Source organism: Phasianus colchicus, chromosome 19 (genome assembly GCF_987193195.1).
Source record: "Phasianus colchicus chromosome 19, bPhaCol1.hap1.1, whole genome shotgun sequence".
Lineage (NCBI taxonomy): Eukaryota > Metazoa > Chordata > Aves > Galliformes > Phasianidae > Phasianus > Phasianus colchicus.
In genome coordinates, this window is record NC_143454.1 from 6244075 (window position 1) to 6249861 (window position 5787).

Here is a 5787-nt window from a genome sequence, read left to right on the forward strand (position 1 = left end):
GCCAAGCCGAGGATGCTGCGAAACGCAGAGAAGAAAGCTTGAGATGAGGAAACTCGGTCCATTAGTGACTTTCTGTAGCAAACTCTTTTTCCCCAGGGCTGTAAGACAAATGGTTTAATAACCCAGAATGCTGTGCTCTTTGCTTCTGCAAAGTCGAGACTCTGCATTCAGCCATACCCACAGGTATCTCCAACAACCTTCTGGGAAAATGCTGAACAAACGGAGATCGCGACTTGGAGGCCCAGGGCTGGCCTTGCATTGTTTGCTTTTTATTGTAAGGCTTATCTCACTGTGTCATATGGCTAAAAACTGGAGCCTTGCCTTCAAGATAGCAATGGGAAAGCAAGAAAGCTTGTGCGCATTTGTCTTCAGGTCAGTTTTATAAATGAATATACTGATGCAGACCTCAACAGAATGCAAGGGAGAGAAACTGAGCATGAAAAAGCAAGTACAAGTCCTGACTTCTTTTCTGTCACGTGGCTTTCTGGAAATGGAAAATGTGAACACTGCTCTCACGAGCTGTCATCAGAGAATTGGCTGTGCTCCAGGAATATTGTCAAGTGCTGGACTGGTTCTTCCAGGCTGACACAGCAGGGATGGGCACAGCCAGCCCAGCTGCAGGCACATCTGGGAAATGCTACTGAGTGCTCTTCTCAGTTCCCATCTGCTCAAAGATCTTGGGATGTAGTGTCAGAGACACCAAGCCAAACTTGCTGGAGATGCTGGAATAGAGTTAGCTAACTCAGGATGGAAAGAAAGCATCACAGCCCATGGGCATGGTGTCCAAATGGAATGGTGGAAAAGAGGAGGGAACGGATTTTTGAAGACACTCTTGGCTCTGAGGGCTCTGAGTGCTCTACGCCCTGCAGCACTGTAACAGAAATGCTAAGTCAGAGCCTGAAGCAGTGATTGAGCACCTGGTGGGAAGGCAAGGCCAACCCAGGGGAGCTCAGGTGTATGCAATGCACGTGAGTGATTGGAGGGGGTGGAACCAGGCTCCATCCCTTCCCAGACCTCATTTAAGGGTTGGCAGTGGAGACAAGAATTTCTTGCTGCAGATCCCTGCCTACCTGTGGCCTTTCAAAGGTAAGATATTTTCTTCCTTTGTTTTTGTGTCCATGGCTGCTGTGTTTGAGCTTGTTCTCATTTGCTGCAGCCTAGGAGTTTGCCACCCTGCTCTTATTGCTGTACTTTCCATTATGTTATAACATTACAAGCAGGAAACAGAAAGTAGGGCTGCTATCTCTTAGGAGGGTTCAGTTGAAATCAAGCCTGAATGTGGCCTGACCTGCTGCTGGGTAGCAAGACCTTCGCCTGCCTCAAGCATCCTACAAATGGAACAAATGGTGTGGTATCCATCCTAGTGCTGTTCTGGGAAGCATGCTAATATTTGTGTCTTCTTCAGGAAAGATTACTTGTACGTAGTTTTAGCCATTTAAAAGTTGAGGTGTCTAAGCTGGTGATCCAGGATTCATCTACAGGCTGTGGAGAGAAAGAGGGTGAGTCACCTCTACCAATGTGCAGTGTCTAAAGTGGGTGGCATGATTCATCCTTCGAAAGCAACAGCCTCTCTTTCTATGGCTTAAATGAGTAGCTTCAGCTAAAAGTCTAACTTTCTGGCAGAAAAAAATCAGTTTCACTATTACCCAAGTTTGCTCTGAGCTACTTTCAAAATCCACAGCTACATATGTAAGAAGGTTTACTTCTCAGTAGATGGCCCTTTCAAAGGGCTGTTTTGTGCTTCCTCCTGGGATCGGCAGATCTTTGTCCTTCAAAATGGTGCTGAGATGGTTTTCTCAAGTTTCATAGGGTCAGAGAAACTAAAGCCTATTGGGAGGATAAGTAGAAGTCACTAAGCCCATCCCCAAACCCGAGGCAGAAAGCTGCAGCTAAGTTGTGTTATCTTTAGTGCTTCGTCCTTTCAACAATATCTTCCAGAAGTCAGTAAGAAAATTCCAGTTGCCTTCAATGGGCTTTCATCCAAGCCTGCAGAGAGAGCAATAGAGAAAATTCAGCTGCAGAGACAAATCAACAGAGGGGAAAGGTAATAGCACAAGAGAACTAAGGGATGTAAACATGAGAGGGGGAGAGGGAAACCAAGAGAGCTGCTTTAAAGGCTGAGCAGTGGAGGAACACAGAGGCAAGGCTCAGTGGAGGGGAGATGTGGGCAGGGCGAGAGGGACAAGCTGGTACCCTTGAAAGAAGCCTCTCTCCAGTGCTGCAGTGTCACATCCATTTGAAAATGCCTAACTGCTCTTCAGTTTAATCATAGCTGCGCTTTTGGGTATAAGATGAATAATTAAGCCTGGGAGTAGAATACAGTAAGTGTTAATAGAGCTAAAGGTACTGCAAAGCCCTTATAAAAAGCTGTGCTTGCAGCGCGAGTGGCTGCTGTTCTCTGCGTCCCCAATCACAAAGTGAGGAGCATGAAAGTACTAAATTAAATGAAGTGCATCTGTATCTATTCTGCTTGATGTTTTTCCCTTCCGTGTTTCATACTATTACATGCTAAATAATACCCTGTCTCTCACAAAGGTTGAACGGTCTAATTCTACATCTTCCTCCCAAATCAAACAAGGTCAGACAACCTGCACATTGTAGAATTACAGAATTGTTTGATTTGGAAGGAATCCTTAAAGGCTATCTTATCCAACTCCCTGCCATGAGCAGGGACACCCAGAGTTCCACCAGGCTGCCCAGAGCTGGATCCTTCCATGCCCACCCTGCAGACTCCCACAGGCACATTCTCTTATTTTCATGTTAAACATTAACTTATACATGATGGCTTAAAGAGATGAGGATGAAGTGGTGGTGCTAAGGACTCATTTTTTTTTTTTTTTTTTCAGTGCCTTCAAGGTTGCTTCCTACTGCTGTCCCAGTTCAATCTGTAAGAGGTGGTAATTAAGCAGTGTCTGAAAAGACATTGTCCCAGCTACGTTGGGCAGCACCTGGCTCTTGCAGAGGATAGTGTGCAAGGAGCTGGGTTCATTCCTATGAGAGGGATGAGATGGAGTGCCACGTCAAATAGCAAACACAAAGATCCTCTCGTAGGTCCTCATTTTCCATATGCACCCAGTTAAACTAATGTGAACTAATCAAATTAGGATGGGAAGGAAGAGAGGTGGTTATTTTTAAGTACTTGAGAGATGTTTGGGAATGGGAGGTCACGCAGGTAAAGAGGGAGGTCAATAAATAGAAAGAAGGAAATTATTTTTACCCATAGCAGATAAGGTATTTTTAGAGCAATCACCTGAAAGATCCCTGAACTACGCAGAATGATGAGCACTGCTCACACAGCAGCAGTAATGGGAGCTACAACTGGCACGGATCCATGGTCCCCAGCTTATTTCAAGTGAGATTTAAGTGTAATGATTTTTTTTTTTTCCCCTTTTCACCCCCCTGCTGTCCTTACTGCCGTCACTGGGGTTACCTCAATGATCTGACTCTCATGTGGGCATTTGTGGAAGTTTTCAGTTCTTGCTATGTGGGCATTTCCTCCCTCCTTTGGCTTGTGTTTCATCCATTTATTCTGACTGCTCTGCTCTCACTTCTGTGCGAAATGGAAGAGACAAAAAGCTGAACCTCCACAGGCAGGTGGGAAAAGAGCTCCTTCCTGCAGGACTTGTGTGTGTTGGTGTGGGAGGGAGAGACGTCACTGGGTTTTTATTTTCACTATTGGCTTTTTTGCACACTACCCCACATGGTTTCACTGATTTTTCAACATCACACTTTGTCAGCAAGAAGACAGGACCAGCACCTTCATTTCTTATAGTCAAATTTTTAGGGGAAGGCAAATGTCTTTAGATGAGGATAAACTTAGAACTTGCCTCCCACAAGCATTCCTCAGGGATGTCGTAGACATGACCATGGAAGGCGAAGAACAATATTTGATCTCCAGCCTTCTTAGAAGGGGCCAAATCCTCCAAGTGATTCAGCATAAATGATGCTCTGCCATAAAGCTGTAAACTTAGCAGATGTTTCCAAAAGCATGGGGAGGTGTCTGAGTGTATCCCTCAACCTGAATTGGGATTTTTTTCCTCCCAGACACTGGGCTTTTGAGTAATTCAGTACATTGATGTATTCCTGCTGACTGGGGGAAGCGGCTGCTTGAGAGGCATTTTCCTATCTTGCATTATCTGCAACCTTAAGCTGAATGTCTTGCTGCATCCTCCCTGGCCACTCCATTGAAGATGGTGCTGCTTTGCCTTTGTGGTTTTCCCAAGTGAGGGCAGTGAAAGGGGATTTTTTTTTTCTTTCAAGGATCAGAGCAAAACACAGAAGATGCCAAATGATAAATATTTGACTTTCAAAGATGAAAAAAGAAGAGCAGCATCAAGGGAATCAATCTCTTGGGATGTCCTGTGGTCTGAATGTACATTTTGTATTGCTGAGATAGGAGCTGGGGATGCGGTGTGTAAAAATGTGAGTTTTACAAGGAAAAAGAATCATCCAGGAGACCTCTGGGAAATCACAGGATGTGTGTACACCTTATGGTTTGTATAAAATTAAATGTTTTTTCCTCTTGGAGATATTGATCCTTGTTCTTTTATTATCATGATTATGGTTTTTTTTTTTTTTTCACTTGCTTCATTTCCCATATCCCTGTCTTTCAGATCCCTTGTTTGAGTTGGTCCTATTTATCTAAACCAGGTTGGTAACTCTCATTTCTTTTCTCTTTTGCTCTCAATAATTATAGGTCTCCTAGGAAAGCTGGCCTTCGGTAGAAATTTTGTTGAGGTTTTGAAAGATTTTATTAGAAAAGATTTGGATCCTGCACAATTATCAGTTCTGAAAGGTGCTTTGCCCACCTCCTCCAGTGGAAGTGCTATTGATCATCTCACAAAAGGAAGGCATGCACTTACAGAGAGAAAAGTTGAGGTCTGGTTGTCTTTTCAACATCAATGATAAAATTGCATCTCATGTTCACCTCATTCACCTTAGCACCACTGGTCTGCACTAATTAAGGTGGAGCAAGCCGTGCCAGTTAATAAAGAACACTGTAATTCAGCTTGTGCTAGTCCATGCTTGCAACAAGAGGAAAAACCCAATAAATGATTGCAAAAGATGGGCTTTGATTAATAGAGATAGCTGGGGCTTTTGTTCCCTGATTGTATGGCATAGACTGCAAAACCCTGCCACTATCAATGGCTTAGATGTAACACTCGAAATACCATCTCTCCCTTTAAAGCTGGGCTCTATCTTGTAAAATCCTGCTGTAAAATATTGCAGACATTCGTCATAATTCTTTTTTTTTCCAAAAGCACTGTTCTGCTTGGCCAGATGAGCTACTGTTCTGCTCCAAGGCCTTGCACCCAGGGAAATCACATCCCATGAGAGAGATGACTTTTGGAGCCATCACCTCATTTCCTGTAAGCTAAACACCAGAGTAGCTTACAGAATATTTTGCTCATAGGTCTATTGTAGATGTCCATAGGTGTATTAACTTTGGTTCCTTCTATCCAGGATAGCTCTTAATCACTGTCAGAACAGACTTTTGATACATCACAACCACAAACCCTTGCTATGTGTCCCATGTCCTCTGTGCTGAGCCACAGCACAATGGATTACAATGCTGGGAAATTACAGGAAGTATATACCTTATGGTTTGTATAGAATTAAACAATTTTTTTCTCTTAGATGCATTGATCCTTGGTTTTTCCCTATTATGATTTTTTTTTTTTGCTTGCTACCTCTGACACCAGGTGCTGTGTGACGCCTTCAGCCTCAGCCATGGGGAATGTGATGCACACCAGTGTTGGCAGACTGGCTGGAAGATTGAGGAGTGGG

At 43.8% G+C, this 5787-nt stretch overlaps 1 long non-coding RNA gene across 3 annotated transcripts; it reads left to right on the forward strand.

Annotated features, from left to right (window-relative positions):
• The first annotated feature begins 248 nt into the window (after window positions 1–248).
• LOC116234182 (uncharacterized) lies at window positions 249–5787 on the forward strand. 3 transcript variants are annotated; one of them, XR_016458757.1, is made up of 6 exons: window positions 249–1086; window positions 2847–3047; window positions 3224–3352; window positions 4261–4493; window positions 4614–4650; window positions 5703–5787. It is a non-coding gene; the product is annotated as an uncharacterized LOC116234182 (long non-coding RNA). The 3 variants fall into 3 exon arrangements; XR_016458756.1 differs by lacking the exon at window positions 4261–4493; XR_016458758.1 differs by lacking the exon at window positions 4261–4493 and having other exon boundaries at window positions 3227–3352.